Genomic DNA, 21,741 nt, shown 5'->3' with positions numbered 1-21,741 from the left:
TTCCCAGCATGCCTGGACAGCCAAAGGCTGTCCGGGCATGCTGGGAGTTGTAGTTTTGCAACAGCTGCAGGCGCCCAGGTTGGGAAACAATTGATTGTTGATGGTAAAGAGCCAGGCCATATACTACTAATATCCCTTAAAACAGTGTTTCCCAACCAGGGTGCCTCCAGCTGTTACAAAACTACAATTCCCAGCATGCCCGGACAGCCAAAGGCTGTCCGGGCATGCTGGGAGTTGTAGTTTTGCAACAGCTGCAGGTGCCCAGGTTGGGAAACAATTGATTGTTGATGGTAAAGAGCCAGGCCATATACTACTAATATCCCTTAAAACAGTTTTTCCCAACCAGGGTGCCTCCAGCTGTTGCAAAACTACAACTCCCAGTGCTGTCCAGGTATGCTGGGAGTTGTAGTTTTGCAACAGCTGCAGGCGCCCAGGTTGGGAAACAATTGATTGTTGATGGTAAAGATCCAGGCCATATACTACTAATATCCCTTAAGACAGTGTTTCCCAACCAGGGTGCCTCCAGCTGTTACCAAACTACATGTCCGGGCATGCTGGGAGTTGTAGTTTTGCAACAGCTGCAGGCGCCCAAGTTGGGAAACAATTGATTGTTGATGGTAAAGTCCCTTAAAACACTTTCCCAACCAGGGTGCCTCCAGCTGTTGTAAAACTACAACTTCCGGCGCTGTACTGTACGGGCATGCCGGGAGTTGTAGTTTTGCAACAGCTGCAGGCACCCAGGTTGGGAAACAATGCACTCATATGGTATAATATCGTACGTTGTTCACATTTTGTACCCTGATGCATTGCTCGGGGTGGGGGAATGACTCTGGTCAATGCTGAGTAATGTGCATGCACATCCTGAACTGCTGGGTGATGTATTGATGCCACTGTGTTAGCAGTGATAAAGTTGTGTTAAAAAAAAAAAAAAAAAAGGGAAAAACGTAGGTGTGGCGCCAGCCAATCCGAGCCAAAAGTGGGCGTTTTCAGGGCAGGGGGGCGTGTGTAAGGGAATAGTTCTTATTATTTGTTTCGTGTGCTGAGGTTGTGTGGTCATATGCATGGAAGCAGCCAAGGGGAAGGCAGCAGCCAGGGGAAGGCAAGCGTGCTGCACAGGTACACATGTTCATAGCAGGGCAAGGGGGCTGCTTCCCACAGCCCATATGTATAGTCTATAGACTCCCCCTCGTAGTGCGTGCAATGCTTTGCAAACCCCCCATCTCCTCCTCCCCTCCTTTTAATCCTTGTTTTCCTTCCTTCAGCCTAAAGATATATTGCATTTATCAACTCGCCATGCCTGATCTATAGGCTGGCATTGTTCCTACTGATCCTAAAAAAAAAAAAACATATATATATTTTTTTCTTTAAATTCTGTAATAAAACAAGGTCACGTTTGTTGCCCCGCTGTTTTTGGTTCTTCTTGCAAACGACTTAAAAAAAAAAAAAAAATATGATCTCTAAATCGGTCGCTCTATAAAGTGCGTAAAAGCCTAAAAAATTTTTAATAGTAACCGCTTTGCTTCTTTTTTGTTTCGTTAATGACATGATCTTTATTGTTTTGTGATATATACTTTTATATATATATATATATATATATATATATATATATAAAAGTATATATTTTTTTTTTTTTTTTTAGTTTATCAACCCTGGATTGTTGGTTTGTTGGCGTCATAGTGTATTATAGATTTGTATATTTTTATATGCTGCATCGCATTGTATTGTTGCAGCTTGGGTGGGAGGAAACAGAAGTATTTCTATAAAAAGATTAAAAAAAAAAAAAAACCTGCCTTGGGGAATGTTAACCAGTTAGGCGACATAGACTCGGGATTTGGAGGCGATAACATCTAGAGCAGTGGTCTTCAACCTGCGGACCTCCAGATGTTTCAAAACTACAACTCCCAGCATGCCCGGACAGCCGATGGCTGTCCGGGCATGCTGGGAGTTGTAGTTTTGCAACATCTGGAGGGGTCCGCAGGTTGAAGACTACAGATCTAGAGTATTTGATCCCCTTATTGTTTAACCATTGATGCTCTTGTATGTTGCTGGGCTTTTTTGGAGGCCTTGTCTATAATACTTTTGTGTGTCCCCCCCCCCACCCTTGTGTCACCAGAAGGGGGATTTCCGTGAAGGCTAACGCAAGCAGCATCTGATTTTTCTTTTTTTTTTTTTTTTTTTTTTTCCGAAAGAGAGAGAGAGAGGTTATGCTGGGTGAGACGTGACATCATGAAACTGACAGTATGCAGCTCCCATGCTCGTATATTAATAGCAGCCTCTTTGCAGGCAGTGGCAGAAAAGCTTTAAGATGAGAAGGTAGGTCCAGGGTGGCTTTGTAGGCCTCAGAATGGGCACAGAAACACCAGCTGGCTCCGTCGGCCGTGCAGCCATTAATAAGTGCTTTGCAATTGCTGAGCAAACTCGGCCTTTCCTCAAGTTGTTTTTACAGGTTAAAGGACCCTGTGATTTTGTGGCTTTCACCACGCTTCGAAAAATCCCCTATACTTACCCCGCCCCCTCCTTTTTTTTTTTTTTTGAGCGAATACTTTTTTAGTTGTTTTTTTTTTTATTTTTTTTTTTTTTGAGCGAATGTTTGTATTTACCTTTTTTTGTTTAAAAATAAATAAATAAATGTTCCGTAAATAGTAAACTGTCCTCATGGGGGGCAGGAAGGTTTGACACAAACCAGAACCTTATGAATTGACATAAATGGGGGGGCGTTGGGGGGGGGGGGGGGTGGATGGAAATGGTTTACATTAAGAACTCACTAAAGTCTGCGGTGAAGTGCTCTAATTTAATCCATGTTCAGTTCCTCGAGACCACGTTTTTTTTTCAGGAACATGTTAGGTTGGAACATGTGTTTGCGTTTATAGGGGGAAGGTGGGGGGGGGGGGGGGTTATTGTTAGGCTTAGACTGGCTAAGATTAAATGACACTGTGTGGAGGTTGATTGGAGCCCTGTGAATACGGGCCAAAAATATACCTATACTGGAATTGTATTTTATTTTTTTTTATTTTTTGTGTGTGTTTAATTGGCAACTTTTTTAGTTGGTATGCATATGTATGTGTGTGTGTGTGTGTGTGTGTATATATATATATATATATATATATATATATATATATGTTTTTCTTTTTTTTTTTTTTTCTGGAAATTAGTATGATTTTTTTTTTCCATCTCCCAATACTCTTTCTGTTGAAACAGCATTTTACGAGCATGGCAGCGAGCCCTATGTATCACCTTGTAAAAAAAAAAAGAAAAGTGTGCTAAATTCGCCCCCGAGCCCCCTACAAAACCTTCTTTCTATTACACTACTGTGTAAATCATTCGTTTAACAATTGGCAGCCACATGGTAAAAAGTAGTTCAGAGTTTCTAGTATTTTTTTTTTTTTTTTTACTTCTGTTTTTTTAATGGAGCTGAACTTTTATAATTATTAAATATTTCAATTTTTTTAAATTTTGAACTTTTTCTATACTTTGATGCTCGGGGGCAGCTTTGCTTAGTGTGGTGTTGAGGTGCGTTTCACTTGTGTAGTATGGGAAAAATTAAACTCTAGCCAAACCACAAGGGTAGTTAGCCAAATGCTGTTAAGTTTTTTTTTTTTTTTTTTTTTTTTTTTTTTTTTTTAAAGACCTGTGGTTGGACCATGGTATGGCGATATCTGATTCTGGTTTCAATAGAACAGGACTATTTTTGATTTATCTACATAATTTTCACAATTGGCATGGTTGACTAGGCCCTCCAATGGACGGGAGGATCTTTTGGTGGGCCCAAGTCCTGACATGGTTAGTAGTACAGTGGTCCCTCAACATACGATGGTAATCCGTTCCAAATGGACCATCGTTTGTTGAAACCATCGTATTTTGAGGGATCCGTGCAATGTAAAGTATAGGACAGTGGTCTACAACCTGCGGACCTCCAGATGTTGGCTGTCCGGGCGTGCTGGGAGTTGTAGTTTTGCAACATCTGGAGGTCCGCAGGTTGAAGACCACTGGTATTGGAGGTTATACTCACGTGTCCCTGCCGCTCCGGACCGTCACCGCTGCCCTGGATGTCGCTCTCCATCGCTGTCGCCGCGTCCCCGGGGTGTCCCGACGCTCCGGCATCCTCGCTCTCCGTAGCCGCCATAACGTCGCTACGCACGCCGCTCCTATTGGATGACGGGACGGCGTGTGCAGCGACGTGATGACGACGATGGAGAGCGCTGACGATGCAGGGGATCCCGAAGAGGACGCGCCGGAGCCCCGAGGACAGGTAAGTGATCGTCAGCGGACCACACGGGGCACCGTAAACGGCTATCCGGTGGCAGCTGAAACAGTCAGCGCTGCCGGATAGCCGTTTATGCAATGGCCCCGACATACAAAAGCATCGTATGTTGATGCTGCCTTCAACATGCAATGGGCTCTGAGAGGCCATCGTATGTCGAGGCCCATCGTAGGTGAGGGGTCACTGTACTGTTAAAAATGTCCATAATTCAACCAAGGAGGTGAAGGGAAAAGGAGTATGATGTCCTAATGGGCCTCAACCATTACAGAGCCCATGAGCCGCCGGCTTGTTCTACAATCTGGGAAGTGGAACTTCTTCTTTAGTAGGTTTTTATGTCTAGTCCTCCAGTATACGAGGTATTTGACAAAAATGTTTAAGGACCAGGACCAAACTCCATCTGGCAGGTTACACTTGCTCCCAACCCAGTCCTCAAGTTCCACTAACGTTCCGGGGTGTTTCAGTTACTCCATTGGCATAGAACAGAGAAAAATGTAAATCCTGGACTGTTGGTGGGCCCTAAGGTATGGGATGGGGACCTCCGATATAAAAGACTCGATAGCATCCCAAAAAGTATTGTAACTAAGTGGAAAGCCAGTTGAAGTTAGGTGATCTTATCTACTCCTACCCAGCTTTCCCAAATGCCTGAATGACAAATCTAACAGCAATAGAGGATCATGTGGGGGGTTATTATTACTAAATGATACCCGTAAAGGGTAAAACCCTGGAAGACCACCCCAGACCGGAGGCAATGGAATATGCTTACTAATTTACATATTTTCCTGAAGGGTGTTCAAGTTTTCGTGAAGGGTTAACGGCAAAACTTTTTTTTCACCTGGTCCTTTGCTTTCAGTCTAATTTGGAAGTCCCCTCGTTTTCATGGAGATCAGTTACTTTCCTACAAACACATTCCTTTGTTGCTCTCTGGCCATCTTCTCTTATCGATTTATTGCTCTTTCATGTGATAGCTTATATAAGTCATGATAAGTCACTTAAAGGGGCGTCTCCTTGTTATTATAAACAAATCTTATTGATGGGAGCTCTGTGTATGTATTTAATTTTAATTTCGGGCATGAGACTTTTAGGGACAGTAGGGGGCTCGGTTATGTCTGCAGGAGTTTTTTACCTTTTATATTGAATTTTAGAGCGAAAGTGGGCAACCAATCAGAGCCTTGCTTACATGTAGGGTGATCAATTTTAAAAACAAAAGCTGCACTCTGGTTGCTATAGGTAACACACTTGCTTGTGATATGAGGCCTACTCTTCTATACTTCAGCTTTGGTTCTTTTTGGGGGCTAGGTAATTGATGGGTAGATAATAAAGGATGAGTGCGTAGTCTTAAACGGGTACTCCGGCGCTAAGACATCTTATCCCCTCACATAGGCTTGCATTGAGGGGGCGGAGTGTGAAGTCAAACGGGGGTGGAGCCGTGACGTCCCAATACTCCGGCCCCGTGATCGCCAGTCATCAGACCCGGAGCGAACATGCTCCGGGGGCTGATGGTAACGGGGTGCCGCGTGAAAGATCACAGGTGTCCCCAGCGGGCGGGACCTCCGCAATCAGGCATCTTATCCCCTATCCTTTGGATATAAGATGTCTTAGCGCCGGAGTACCCCTTTAAGCATTGTATACACGGCAGAAATACCACTCAGAATCCGGCAGATAAATTCCGCTCTGACATTTCATTGCATTGTTTTCAATAGGATTCTGCTGCACCATGCACACAGCGGAATTTCTCCGGTGGAACCATCTGCTGCAGAAATTCGGATTCGGGCCTTTCCAGAAACAAGTGACATGCCAATTCTTTCTGCGGAACTGCTTGGAAATGCATTGCTGTCTACAGAGAAGGCGCAGTTCCGAGTGGTCCTAGCTCTGGCATTTTCTGCTGGTGCCCACTGTCTGCAGCATGTCCGTCGGAAATTGCACAGAAAATTCGCTGTCTGATCCAGATTTAGACAAGCAGAGCTGATTTCTTCATAAAACAGCACCACACCTGTCCTCAGCTTGTGTGTGGTATTGCAGCTCAGCACCATTGAAGTGAATGGAGCTAATAGTACCACACAACCGGAGGACAGATGTGGTGCTGTTTTTAGAACAAATCACTTATTTTTTTTCTATTCCTGGGTAACCCTTTTAATGGGGTTATCCACCATAAGGTGATTTTAGTACTTACCTGCCGACAGTAATGGACATACTTAGGAAGGCTATGTGCTTGTCTTAGGGCTAAATGGCTATGCTGTGAGATTACCATAATGCCATGGCTAGCTTTTTGTGAACTCGCTATTTCCTGAGTTTGTTCCCTCAAATTACAGGTCCCATAATTCCTTGTTTTTAAGTGTGAGGTCACTTTTCTCCCTCCCTCCCACACATCATCCACCCCACTCATTGGAACACACCTGTGTTCCCTTTCATGCAATAGACCAGTGTTTTCTGACCAGGGTGCCTCCAGCTGTTGCAAAACTACAATTCCCTGCGGAATGATTTCCCTCTCACCCAGCGGTCACTCCACCCATTAAAGCAAAAACAGGCTCCCTCTGAGCACCTGATGTAGTGATGTAATGTCTCGGGAAAACAAGACAACACACATTTTGTATGCTGTTAAAAAATCAACGTTGGGGCAAAAATTTCAGGAGAATTGCGAGACCACTATGAAACACAGGTACAGACACAGTTATATTATGAACTACACTAACTTTACAGCCCCTGTTATAGCAGTCAAATAAAAAAAAATCCCGTAATACCTCCTTAAAGGGGTACTCCGCTGCTCAGCGTTTGGAACAAACTGTTATCAACGCTGAAGCCGGTGCCGGGAGCAACTGACGTCACAGCCCCGTGCCCTCATGCCCCACCCCCTCAATGCAAGCCTATGGGAGGGGGCGTGACAGCCGGCACACCCCCTCCCATACACTCGCATTGAGGGGGCAGGGCGCAATGTCATGAGGGGCGGGGCTATGAAGTCACGAGCTCCTGGCTCCAGCGTTCGGAACAGTTTGTTCCAAACGCTGAGCAGCAGAGTACCCCTTTAAGCTCACAGGAGAGTAGACAGATCCATTATAACAAACTCAAATTTGTAAAAAAAATTTTTTAGTAATACTATTTTCTAATTATAGCATTTATGCCCCCAAGCATCTTTACAAATGGAGATACATAATAGTATTCTGGAGAAATACATAAAAATATAATGCTTGGAGGCTTTTAACGAACTTTGGAGCATTCTTTACTCCTTGGTGTACAAGCCCCGATGAGATATTTACTCGAGATGCCTTCATCTTCCCGTGAGTTACTTTGTGGTTCTGACTTGCAAAGCTGTAAGCGACGTGTCAAATCCCTACTGAAATATTCCATTGAGTAGTAAGTAGACATAGCAGGTCATGAATCCAAAATGTGTTCCAGTAACAGGAAAGCAGATTTAACTTTTTTTCCTTTTTTTTCGAGCAGAAAAGCATAGTCCATGCAGGAAGTGGAGGAAAAACAAATATCAGGCCGGATCTGTTCCTTATTTCTTGACCTTTAGGGACAAATTAGGATGTGACATTTGGGGAGATTACAGTTGACGTCCAACTAAAAATGGTCCAAGTAGAGGTATTATACCGTTTTTCCTGTCAAAAAGTTGTTTAGTTTGGCTTCTTGGAGGGAACAGTTGGCTTTTTTTTTCTTATTCGTTGGCTCAGATTTGCCATTTCATTAGAAGGTAGCGGGGGCACTGATGTATGAGACACATATGCCACCTATGTCACATGCTGGATAGAGCGGACTCTGGTAACACGTCGGCCTTAAAAATGATTATTTTTTAAAAAAAAATCTGTGTAAACTTTAAGGGGTACTGCGCCCCTAGACATCTTATCCCCAATGTAAGATATAGTTTTATTTAACAAATATGCAATTTGACATACATTTAAAATGTAAAGAAATGTTAAAATCAAGGCACAACAGGAGCAACTGCAGAAAAGTGGAGGGGGTATAGTAGATATATATGCATGGAATACAGGGAAATGGTACTTATAAGTAGAAAATTAAGCCGGAAAGGGCAGACATGGCATCAGAATGCATCAGAATACACTTAAGGTCAGACCATAAAAAAGTATAAATAGTAAGAATTTACAAAAGAAACACAAAAGGTAAATAACATCCTGCCATGCACTGCCTACCTACCACCTCCAACCCCAACGTACGTTTCGCTTGTGCTTCATCAGGGATTTTAACATTTCTTTACATTTTAAATGTATGTCAAATTGCATATTTGTTAAATAAAACTATATTTTACATTACTGTTTTTTTTTGGTTGGTGTATGCATATTTGTCGTAAACCAGTGGTGGCTTCTTTCCCTTTTGGGTTAGGTCCCCTCTTTTCATGTTGGTGATTTAATCTTATCCCCAATCCAAAGGATAGCGGATAAGATGTCTGAAAGCGGGGGTCCCGCAGCTAGGACCCTCACGATCTCTGTGCAGCACTCGGCGTTCGTTTAGAACAATGGGTGCGGGCAGCGGGGGTTGTGACGTCATGAGGGGCGTGGCCATGATGTCACGACCCCCGCTGCCCGCTCCAAGGGTTCAGGGGTCGGGGGGCAGCGGAGTACCTCTTTAACTTTGTCAGGCCTGACTGCCAAACAGCATCATTGTTCCTTTGGGAGGAGATGACGGTGCATGCTTTGCACTGTTTTATTTTTTATACTTTTTTTATGATGCAAGAAGCCTGTTTTTAATTTCATGGCTGACGGTCAAGTTTAATGCATGTTATCAGGTGAAATCACTGTACTAGACCAATGCAATAATAAACTATTCTATATTATACAACCTTATTTTAAGCTATACTACCCTGATTGTACTATACAACACTATGCTGTTAGGGTGGATGTTACTTTAGGATGGCTGGTTTTCTTCATTTTTGAATACTTTTTCCCATGGAACATTGCAGGAATGTATACATACACAAACAGTGTCTCCTTAATGAGAAACAGTACTCCTCCGACCTGAGTATATACTACACAATTCTTTACTGCTCTATGGGGGAGATTTATCACAACCTGTCCAGAGGAAAAATTGCTGAGTTGCCCATAGCAGCCAATCAGATCGCTTCTTTCATTATTCAGAGGCCTTTTCAAAAATGAAGGAAGCAACTTTTCCTCTGGACAGGTAAATCTCCCCCATTATGTTTTACTACAGTGTATCATAATACTGTACATCATTCTGTAATACAAAAATCATATAATATTATGCTATACTGTACACTGTTCTATACTATTTATATACTGTACTACCCTACATTTGCTACACTATACTGCACTCTTTACTGTACACTGTACTGTTTTCAATACTAGCTTATAAGATACTATTCTGTGCTGTTTTCTTTTCTACCCTATTCTACACTATCCTGTACAATGTAATCTATACTACACTATATTACACTGTTCTGTCATCTATACTACACTATATTACACTGTTCTGTCATCTATACTACACTATATTACACTGGTCTGTACTGTCATCTATACTACACTATATTACACTGTTCTGTCATCTATACTACACTATATTACACTGTTCTGTTCTGTCATCTATACTACACTATATTACACTGTTCTGTCATCTATACTACACTATATTACACTGTTCTGTCATCTATACTACACTATATTACACTGTTCTGTCATCTATACTACACTATATTACACTGTTCTGTACTGTCATCTATATTACACTATATCACACTATTCTGTACTGTCATCTATACTACACTATATTACACTGTTCTGTACCGTCATCTATACTACACTATATTACTGTTCTGTCATCTATACTACACTATATTATACTGTTCTGTTCTCTCATCTATACTACACTATATTACACTGCTCTGTACTCTCATCTATACCTACCCTATATTACTGTTCTGTACTGTCATCTATACTACACTATATTACACTGTTCTGTCATCTGTACTACACTATATTACACTGTTCTGTACTGTCATCTATACTACACTATATTACACTGCTCTGTACTCTCATCTATACCTACCCTATATTACTGTTCTGTACTGTCATCTATACTACACTATATTACACTGTTCTGTACTGTCATCTATACTACACTATATTACACTGCTCTGTACTCTCATCTATACCTACCCTATATTACTGTTCTGTACTGTCATCTATACTACACTATATTACACTGCTCTGTCATCTGTACTACACTATATTACACTGTTCTGTTCTGTCATCTATACTACACTATATTACACTGTTCTGTTCTCTCATCTATACTACACTATATTACACTGTTCTGTACTGTCATCTATACTACACTATATTACACTGTTCTGTCATCTATACTACACTATATTACACTGTTCTGTCATCTATACTACACTATATTACACTGTTCTGTCATCTATACTACACTATATTACACTGTTCTGTACTGTCATCTATATTACACTATATTACACTGTTCTGTCATCTATACTACACTATATTACACTGTTCTGTACTGTCATCTATACTACACTATATTACACTGTTCTGTACTGTCATCTATACTACACTATATTACACTGTTCTGTACTGTCATCTATACTACACTATATTACACTGCTCTGTACTCTCATCTATACTACACTATATTACACTGCTCTGTACTCTCATCTATACTACACTATATTACATTGCTCTGTACTCTCATCTATACTACACTATATTACACTGTTCTGTACTGTCATCTATACTACACTATATTACACTGCTCTGTTCTGTCATCTATACTACACTATATTACACTGTTCTGTCATCTATACTACACTATATTACACTGTTCTGTCATCTATACTACACTATATTACACTGTTCTGTACTGTCATCTATACTACACTATATTACACTGTTCTGTACTGTCATCTATACTACACTATATTACACTGTTCTCTCATCTATACTACACTATATTACACTGTTCTGTCATCTATACTACACTATATTACACTGTTCTGTCATGTATACTACACTATATTACACTGTTCTGTACTCTCATCTATACTACACTATATTACACTGTTCTGTACTCTCATCTATACTACACTATATTACACTGTTCTCTCATCTATACTACACTATATTACACTGTTCTGTCATCTATACTACACTATATTACACTGTTCTGTCATCTATACTACACTATATTACACTGTTCTGTACTGTCATCTATATTACACTATATTACACTGTTCTCTCATCTATACTACACTATATTACACTGTTCTCTCATCTATACTACACTATATTACACTGTTCTGTCATGTATACTACACTATATTACACTGCTCTGTACTCTCATCTATACTACACTATATTACACTGTTCTGTACTGTCATCTATACTACACTATATTACACTGTTCTGTTCTGTCATCTATACTACACTATATTACACTGCTCTGTACTGTCATCTATACTACACTATATTACACTGTTCTGTACTGTCATCTATACTACACTATATTACACTGCTCTGTACTCTCATCTATACCTACCCTATATTACTGTTCTGTACTGTCATCTATACTACACTATATTACACTGCTCTGTCATCTGTACTACACTATATTACACTGTTCTGTACTGTCATCTATACTACACTATATTACACTGCTCTGTACTCTCATCTATACCTACCCTATATTACTGTTCTGTACTGTCATCTATACTACACTATATTACACTGTTCTGTACTGTCATCTATACTACACTATATTACACTGCTCTGTACTCTCATCTATACCTACCCTATATTACTGTTCTGTACTGTCATCTATACTACACTATATTACACTGCTCTGTCATCTGTACTACACTATATTACACTGTTCTGTTCTGTCATCTATACTACACTATATTACACTGTTCTGTTCTCTCATCTATACTACACTATATTACACTGTTCTGTACTGTCATCTATACTACACTATATTACACTGTTCTGTCATCTATACTACACTATATTACACTGTTCTGTCATCTATACTACACTATATTACACTGTTCTGTACTGTCATCTATATTACACTATATTACACTGTTCTGTCATCTATACTACACTATATTACACTGTTCTGTACTGTCATCTATACTACACTATATTACACTGTTCTGTTCTGTCATCTATACTACACTATATTACACTGTTCTGTACTGTCATCTATACTACACTATATTACACTGTTCTGTACTGTCATCTATACTACACTATATTACACTGCTCTGTACTCTCATCTATACTACACTATATTACACTGCTCTGTACTCTCATCTATACTACACTATATTACATTGCTCTGTACTCTCATCTATACTACACTATATTACACTGTTCTGTACTGTCATCTATACTACACTATATTACACTGCTCTGTTCTGTCATCTATACTACACTATATTACACTGTTCTGTCATCTATACTACACTATATTACACTGTTCTGTCATCTATACTACACTATATTACACTGTTCTGTACTGTCATCTATACTACACTATATTACACTGTTCTGTACTGTCATCTATACTACACTATATTACACTGTTCTCTCATCTATACTACACTATATTACACTGTTCTGTCATCTATACTACACTATATTACACTGTTCTGTCATGTATACTACACTATATTACACTGTTCTGTACTCTCATCTATACTACACTATATTACACTGTTCTGTACTCTCATCTATACTACACTATATTACACTGTTCTCTCATCTATACTACACTATATTACACTGTTCTGTCATCTATACTACACTATATTACACTGTTCTGTCATCTATACTACACTATATTACACTGTTCTGTACTGTCATCTATATTACACTATATTACACTGTTCTCTCATCTATACTACACTATATTACACTGTTCTCTCATCTATACTACACTATATTACACTGTTCTGTCATGTATACTACACTATATTACACTGCTCTGTACTCTCATCTATACTACACTATATTACACTGTTCTGTACTGTCATCTATACTACACTATATTACACTGTTCTGTTCTGTCATCTATACTACACTATATTACACTGTTCTGTACTCTCATCTATACTACACTATATTACACTGTTCTGTTCTCTCATCTATACTACACTATATTACACTGTTCTGTTCTCTCATCTATACTACACTATATTACACTGTTCTGTTCTCTCATCTATACTACACTATATTACACTGTTCTGTACTGTCATCTATACTACACTATATTACACTGCTCTGTACTCTCATCTATACCTACCCTATATTACTGTTCTGTACTGTCATCTATACTACACTATATTACACTGCTCTGTCATCTGTACTACACTATATTACACTGTTCTGTACTGTCATCTATACTACACTATATTACACTGCTCTGTACTCTCATCTATACCTACCCTATATTACTGTTCTGTACTGTCATCTATACTACACTATATTACACTGTTCTGTACTGTCATCTATACTACACTATATTACACTGCTCTGTACTCTCATCTATACCTACCCTATATTACTGTTCTGTACTGTCATCTATACTACACTATATTACACTGCTCTGTCATCTGTACTACACTATATTACACTGTTCTGTTCTGTCATCTATACTACACTATATTACACTGTTCTGTTCTCTCATCTATACTACACTATATTACACTGTTCTGTACTGTCATCTATACTACACTATATTACACTGTTCTGTCATCTATACTACACTATATTACACTGTTCTGTCATCTATACTACACTATATTACACTGTTCTGTCATCTATACTACACTATATTACACTGTTCTGTACTGTCATCTATATTACACTATATTACACTGTTCTGTCATCTATACTACACTATATTACACTGTTCTGTACTGTCATCTATACTACACTATATTACACTGTTCTGTACTGTCATCTATACTACACTATATTACACTGTTCTGTACTGTCATCTATACTACACTATATTACACTGCTCTGTACTCTCATCTATACTACACTATATTACACTGCTCTGTACTCTCATCTATACTACACTATATTACATTGCTCTGTACTCTCATCTATACTACACTATATTACACTGTTCTGTACTGTCATCTATACTACACTATATTACACTGCTCTGTTCTGTCATCTATACTACACTATATTACACTGTTCTGTACTGTCATCTATACTACACTATATTACACTGCTCTGTACTCTCATCTATACTACACTATATTACACTGCTCTGTACTCTCATCTATACTACACTATATTACATTGCTCTGTACTCTCATCTATACTACACTATATTACACTGTTCTGTGCTGTCATCTATACTACACTATATTACACTGTTCTGTCATCTATACTACACTATATTACACTGTTCTGTCATCTATACTACACTATATTACACTGTTCTGTCATCTATACTACACTATATTACACTGTTCTGTACTGTCATCTATACTACACTATATTACACTGTTCTCTCATCTATACTACACTATATTACACTGTTCTGTCATCTATACTACACTATATTACACTGTTCTGTCATCTATACTACACTATATTACACTGTTCTGTACTGTCATCTATACTACACTATATTACACTGTTCTGTACTGTCATCTATACTACACTATATTACACTGTTCTCTCATCTATACTACACTATATTACACTGTTCTGTCATCTATACTACACTATATTACACTGTTCTGTCATGTATACTACACTATATTACACTGTTCTGTACTCTCATCTATACTACACTATATTACACTGTTCTGTACTCTCATCTATACTACACTATATTACACTGCTCTGTTCTCTCATCTATACTACACTATATTACACTGTTCTGTCATCTATACTACACTATATTACACTGTTCTGTACTCTCATCTATACTACACCATATTACACTGTTCTGTCATGTATACTACACTATATTACACTGCTCTGTACTCTCATCTATACTACACTATATTACACTGTTCTGTACTGTCATCTATACTACACTATATTACACTGTTCTGTTCTGTCATCTATACTACACTATATTACACTGTTCTGTACTCTCATCTATACTACACTATATTACACTGCTCTGTACTCTCATCTATACTACACTATATTACACTGTTCTGTACTGTCATCTATACTACACTATATTACACTGTTCTGTTCTGTCATCTATACTACACTATATTACACTGTTCTGTACTGTCATCTATACTACACTATATTACACTGCTCTGTACTCTCATCTATACCTACCCTATATTACTGTTCTGTACTGTCATCTATACTACACTATATTACACTGCTCTGTCATCTGTACTACACTATATTACACTGTTCTGTACTGTCATCTATACTACACTATATTACACTGTTCTGTACTCTCATCTATACTACACTATATTACACTGTTCTGTACTCTCATCTATACTACACTATTACACTGTTCTGTACTGTCATCTATACTACACTATATTACACTGTTCTGTACTGTCATCTATACTACACTATATTACACTGCTCTGTACTCTCATCTATACTACACTATATTACACTGTTCTGTACTGTCATCTATACTACACTATATTACACTGTTCTGTACTGTCATCTATACTACACTATATTACACTGCTCTGTACTGTCATCTATACTACACTATATTACACTGTTCTGTTCTGTCATCTATACTACACTATATTACACTGTTCTGTCATCTATACTACACTATATTACACTGTTCTGTCATCTATACTACACTATATTACACTGTTCTGTCATCTATACTACACTGTTCTGTCATCTATACTACACTATATTACACTGTTCTGTCATCTATACTACACTATATTACACTGTTCTGTACTCTCATCTATACTACACTATATTACACTGGTCTGTACTGTCATCTATACTACACTATATTACACTGTTCTGTACTCTCATCTATACTACTCTATATTACACTGTTCTGTCATCTATACTACACTATATTACACTGTTCTGTACTGTCATCTATACTACACTATATTACTGTTCTGTACTCTCATCTATACTACACTATATTACACTGTTCTGTGCTGTCATCTATACTACACTATATTACACTGTTCTGTACTGTCATCTATACTACACTATATTACACTGTTCTGTGCTGTCATCTATACTACACTATATTACTGTTCTGTACTCTCATCTATACTACACTATATTACACTGTTCTGTGCTGTCATCTATACTACACTATATTACACTGTTCTGTGCTGTCATCTATACTACACTATATTACACTGTTCTGTGCTGTCATCTATACTACACTATATTACACTGTTCTGTGCTGTCATCTATACTACACTATATTACACTGTTCTGTCATCTATACTACACTATATTACACTGTTCTGTACTGTCATCTATACTACACTATATTACACTGTTCTGTCATCTATACTACACTATATTACACTGGTCTGTACTGTCATCTATACTACACTATATTACACTGTTCTGTCATCTATACTACACTGTTCTGTCATCTATACTACACTATATTACACTGTTCTGTCATCTATACTACACTGTTCTGTCATCTATACTACACTATATTACACTGTTCTCTCATCTATACTACACTATATTACACTGCTCTGTACTGTCATCTATACTACACTATATTACACTGTTCTGTACTCTCATCTATACTACACTATATTACACTGTTCTGTACTGTCATCTATACTACACTATATTACACTGTTCTGTACTGTCATCTATACTACACTATATTACACTGCTCTGTACTCTCATCTATACTACACTATATTACACTGTTCTGTGCTGTCATCTATACTACACTATATTACACTGCTCTGTACTCTCATCTATACTACACTATATTACACTGTTCTGTCATCTATACTACACTATTACACTGTTCTGTACTCTCATCTATACTACACTATATTACACTGTTCTGTACTCATCTATACTACACTATATTACACTGTTCTGTCATCTATACTACACTATATTACACTGTTCTGTCATCTATACTACACTATATTACACTGTTCTGTCATCTATACTACACTATATTACACTGTTCTGTCATCTATACTACACTATATTACACTGTTCTGTCATCTATACTACACTATATTACACTGTTCTGTACTCTCATCTATACTACCCTATATTACTGTTCTGTACTCTCATCTATACCTACCCTATATTACACTGTTCTGTACTGTCTCCAATGCTACCGTTTGTTACATTATTCTGTACGGTCTTCTATTCTATACTATCAACTATACTACCCTGTACATTGATGCATACTACCCTGCATGCATACTACCCTATACTACACTTTTCTGTGCTATGTTTCCTATACTATGTTGTTTTGTGCGGTTTCCTATACTACACTTTTAGGAATAATGTCTTTTATACCAACCTACCCTACAGTATTCTATACTGTCTTTTATACCACACTGTATTATTCTAAAAAACCATACCATACCCTATACTATACTGACGTTATACCTTACTGACTTGTTCTACCCTGTATTACAGTATACAGCTGTACTATGCTTTCCTCTGTTACCCTTTATTACACATTCTACAATACACAACACTATACTACACCACACTATATGGTACCAAACACCACTATGCTGTCATTTACATGTCTCGCTATAGTAAAACGGTAAACATGTTCTGTCATAAAGATAAATGGGAAAAGAATCCTCCTTGGGGGTAGACATGAAGTCAGGACATATTTAGCGTGTTTGAAAATACCCGTGGGGGAATTTTTTTCCCCCGAAATTAAAAATTGCGCACAGCTGTATTCCGTGTTTACACGGCTCATTCATTCACACCTTTCTCAGGAAGACGACTTCGCTATGGCACACCATGTGGCCTGCTGGCAGCACTAGTCTCAAAGACCCTAATGAATTTTTTTCAGTGAAGTCTGTCATTTTTAATTTTATTTTTAAAAATGTGCGCAGGTTTGTCACTTGGTTGCCTTAAAAAGCTGTAATAACCTTATTTGTTAGTGCTGTCCCTCGTGATTGTTACCTTGTTATGGTCTCTGGAATTCTCTCGGCATGTGGAGGGAGGAATGACAGAAGATACCGGGGAAAGACTTAAAAAATATATTTTTTTTTCTCCCCCAAAACAGCACCCCACCTGTGCACAGGTTGTGTGAGGTATTGCAGCTCAGCCTATCCACCTTGAATAGGCAGAGCGGTATTATCAGGCACAACCCATGGACAAGTGTGGCGCTGCCATGAAGGCTGCCATGATTATCTAGTTCTAGACCAGTGGTCTCCAAACTTGCGGCCCTTCAGATCTTGCCAATCTACAACTCCCAGCATGCCCTGGGCATACTGGGAGTTGTAGTTTTGCAACATCTGGAGGGCGGCAGTTTGGAGACCACTGGTCTAGACAACCCCTTTCTGATAGGCTGAAAAAGTTGTCCTAGGCATTTTAACTAGGAACAGTTTATAAATATTTACCAAGAAATGTCTCAATGTTTATAAATTAATGTAAAAGAAAATATGTTTTAAATAAAAGAAAAACAATAAAAACAAAAAAAATAAACCCAAAACTGGAAAAGAAAAAAAAAATTCAGTGTTTTGCACAATCAAAGAAAATTTCAACCCAAATCCTTTTGGTGGATAAAATAAATAAAAAAAAAAATTGTTTTTGCAAAGCATTTGCAAACTTTTTTGTGAATAAAAAAAAAATAATAATAATAATTTTTGCAAAGTGTTTGCACAATTAACAAAATTCCACCCAAAACTTTTTGGTGGATAAAAAAAAAAGTTTGCACAGTAAAAACATTTTCAACCCAAAACTTTTTGTTAAAAAAAAAAAAAAAAAAATATATATATATATATATATATATATATATATATATATATATGTCAAAAATTTTTGGGTTGAATCTTTTTTTATTGTGCAAAGTGTTTACACAATTAAAAAATTCAACACAAAAATTTAGAGCGTGAGTAAAAAAAAAGTTTTCACCAGTGTTTGCAGAAGTTCTGAGCGTTCACAATCTGTCAGCTTCTGACTTTTTTTTTTCTTCCAACACCCCTCCCTCCCACCTCCCGTAATCCGTTGTGAACAATAGTCCATCTGTTTGACATGTTTACCCTTTCAGCTAAACGTCTGGACAGGTAACCGCTCCTGTCAGAGGTAAATCATGGCGAGGAATCATCTGCCTCCTTGTTACTGTGTAATCTTTACTGCAGGGCGTACTATCCCTCCTCGCCTGCGAGTCTGCTGCAGTGAGCTGCCATTGAACTTTGAGGGGAGTACTACAGGGCAGGGCCGCTTTCAGTTCTGTTTTTACTGATCTCGAAAGCAATCTGCTGACATTACCTGGGCCTAGCAGGTGTCATCTGTGATTTTTATATGGGTTATAAAAATGTTTTAATAAAGTAAAAAAATAAGCAACTTTTTGAAAATATTTTTTAACTGTCCAGCTTGGGACTGGATGACTCTTTGGTGCAGCAGCCTTGTTCTGCAAACCTATGAAGAATGTCATTCAAAGACTGAAACGTTGCTTAAATTCCTATTTTTGTGACATAAAAAAAAGCACCACGGCAGACCTCACGATCACCCTTAAGCAGACTTCCTGCGATGATCTCTACGGTATTTTTAGAAGCGGCAATCTGTTCAGACCAGACTTCCTCGTTCATTGATGACATGTTCATCAAACGTTAGGCTGCCGTGCCCTTGGGTCCTTGACCTTGATACTCTTATGTGGCCTCAGTTGGCCTTAAAGGAACCCTGTGGAAAAAGAAAACCTGTGTTAAAAGGATATATGCAGGGTTAAAAAAAAAAACAAATAAAAAAAAATGGCTGCCACACTTGTTTATGGGTTGTTTTAGATCTTTTTCACAGGTGTGCCACTGTTTTTTGAAGCAAGCTACTATTTCTTGTAGTTTTGGGGCTTCCTTCAAGGGTATGTTCACACGTGCATATTTTGCTGCAGATTTTTTGCATCAGATTTTCAGTGGGTAGCAAAATCCACTGCGGACAATATGTAGCAAAATATGCTCATGTCAGCTAAGGAGCACTCCAGCACTTAACCCCTACTCACAGGATAGGGGATAAGGGTCTAATTGCAGTGGGTCCTACCTCTGGAACCACTTATAATCTCCAGAACAGGGCCCCCACTCTCCCATAGACGACGGTCACTCCATGCATGACTATGGGAGTACCGGAGATACCTGAACACTGCACTTGGGTATCTCTGGCACACCCATAGACATTGCATACAGCGCATGTCTTCTACTGCTCTAAGTAGAAGGAAGAGCCGGTGCTCCGTTATTGAGATCACAGGTGGTCCCAAGGATCAGACCCCCGACGATCAGACACTTAACCCATATCCTGTAGATAGGGTATATGTTTTTAAGGGCTGGAGTATTCCTTTAAGCCCTATTGCAAGGCCAGATGAGACCTTTGACCTGCTTTGTCATGCACCGCCCACCCATCTCTGGCATTGGACAGAAGTGTCTTGCCTAAAACATTACTTTAAGAAAAAACATCAAATAGCGCTTCTTATATTCTTCATAGCAGATCGGTCTAAGGATTCATTTTGCAAGGTTTGGTGATCTGACAAATTTCAAAATCGCCTCCTACTGTTCCCAAAAACAGATATAACTAAGGAATTCATTTTTTTACTTTAAAAAGCAGTGAACATTTATTAATTTCATTTTTAACCCTAATTGGGGATATCAAGGAACAGAAAAACACAACTGATTTCTTTCAAAAACAGCACCACACCTGTCCTCAGGTTGTGTGTGGTATCGCAGCTCAGCTACATTGAAGTGAATGAAGCCAAGTTGTAAAACCACAAACCTGGAATATGGCAAATATTATCTTTTCTATTGTCCTTAATGCAGCCATTTTGTCACTGTAGATAGGTACTAAACCTAACACACCCATCCCGTAGGGTGTAGGCAGCCGGGGGCCCTTCAGGTTCTCTCTGTGGTTTTTAAGCCTATTTACTTATATATTTGAATGTTGCAATGTTGTAGGAATCCTAACCATTGTACTTCTATCTGCCCAACGTCAATACAAATTTTATTGAAGACTAAAAAAATATGATTTACCTGTTAAATTACCCAGAAAAGCAAATGTTTTTCTTCTTCAAATAGCCCAACCATTCAGGTATTGTGTAATATAGTACATTGTTTGCATATGGGTTTGCCATTCAAGGACTTATAATGCTGTGATGTAAATTGCTGCTTACAGATACAAATTTAAATCTGGTACGAGGAGTCGCCCAGGCTCAAAAATTTGCAAGTTTATTTAGTAGAAAATGTCCTTAAAGAGTTCTCCAAAGTGACTGTGGATGGAATTACAAAGCAGAACTGTGGTGTCCTCATAGGAGTAGTCTTTATTTCTTCACATTGT

At 38.5% G+C, this 21,741-nt stretch overlaps 1 protein-coding gene across 4 annotated transcripts in view; it reads left to right on the top strand.

Annotated features, from left to right (window-relative positions):
- The window catches only part of FAM53A (family with sequence similarity 53 member A), an 85,057-nt gene that overhangs the window by 9,159 nt on the left and 54,157 nt on the right, over positions 1-21,741 (top strand). The window contains exon 1 of one of the 4 annotated variants that reach the window (XM_056554836.1): positions 1,040-1,116. The exons of 2 other annotated variants lie outside the window; for them this stretch is intronic. The gene's annotated coding sequence lies outside the window, so the exon portion shown is untranslated. Of the gene's footprint in view, positions 1-1,039; positions 1,117-2,202; positions 2,314-21,741 lie in introns of those variants that run through there. One more of the 4 variants, XM_056554857.1, reaches the window with a different exon arrangement.

Source organism: Hyla sarda, chromosome 1, assembly GCF_029499605.1.
Source record: "Hyla sarda isolate aHylSar1 chromosome 1, aHylSar1.hap1, whole genome shotgun sequence".
In the NCBI taxonomy this organism is placed as follows: Eukaryota; Metazoa; Chordata; class Amphibia; order Anura; family Hylidae; genus Hyla; species Hyla sarda.
This window is presented reverse-complemented; position numbering and strand designations above follow the sequence as displayed.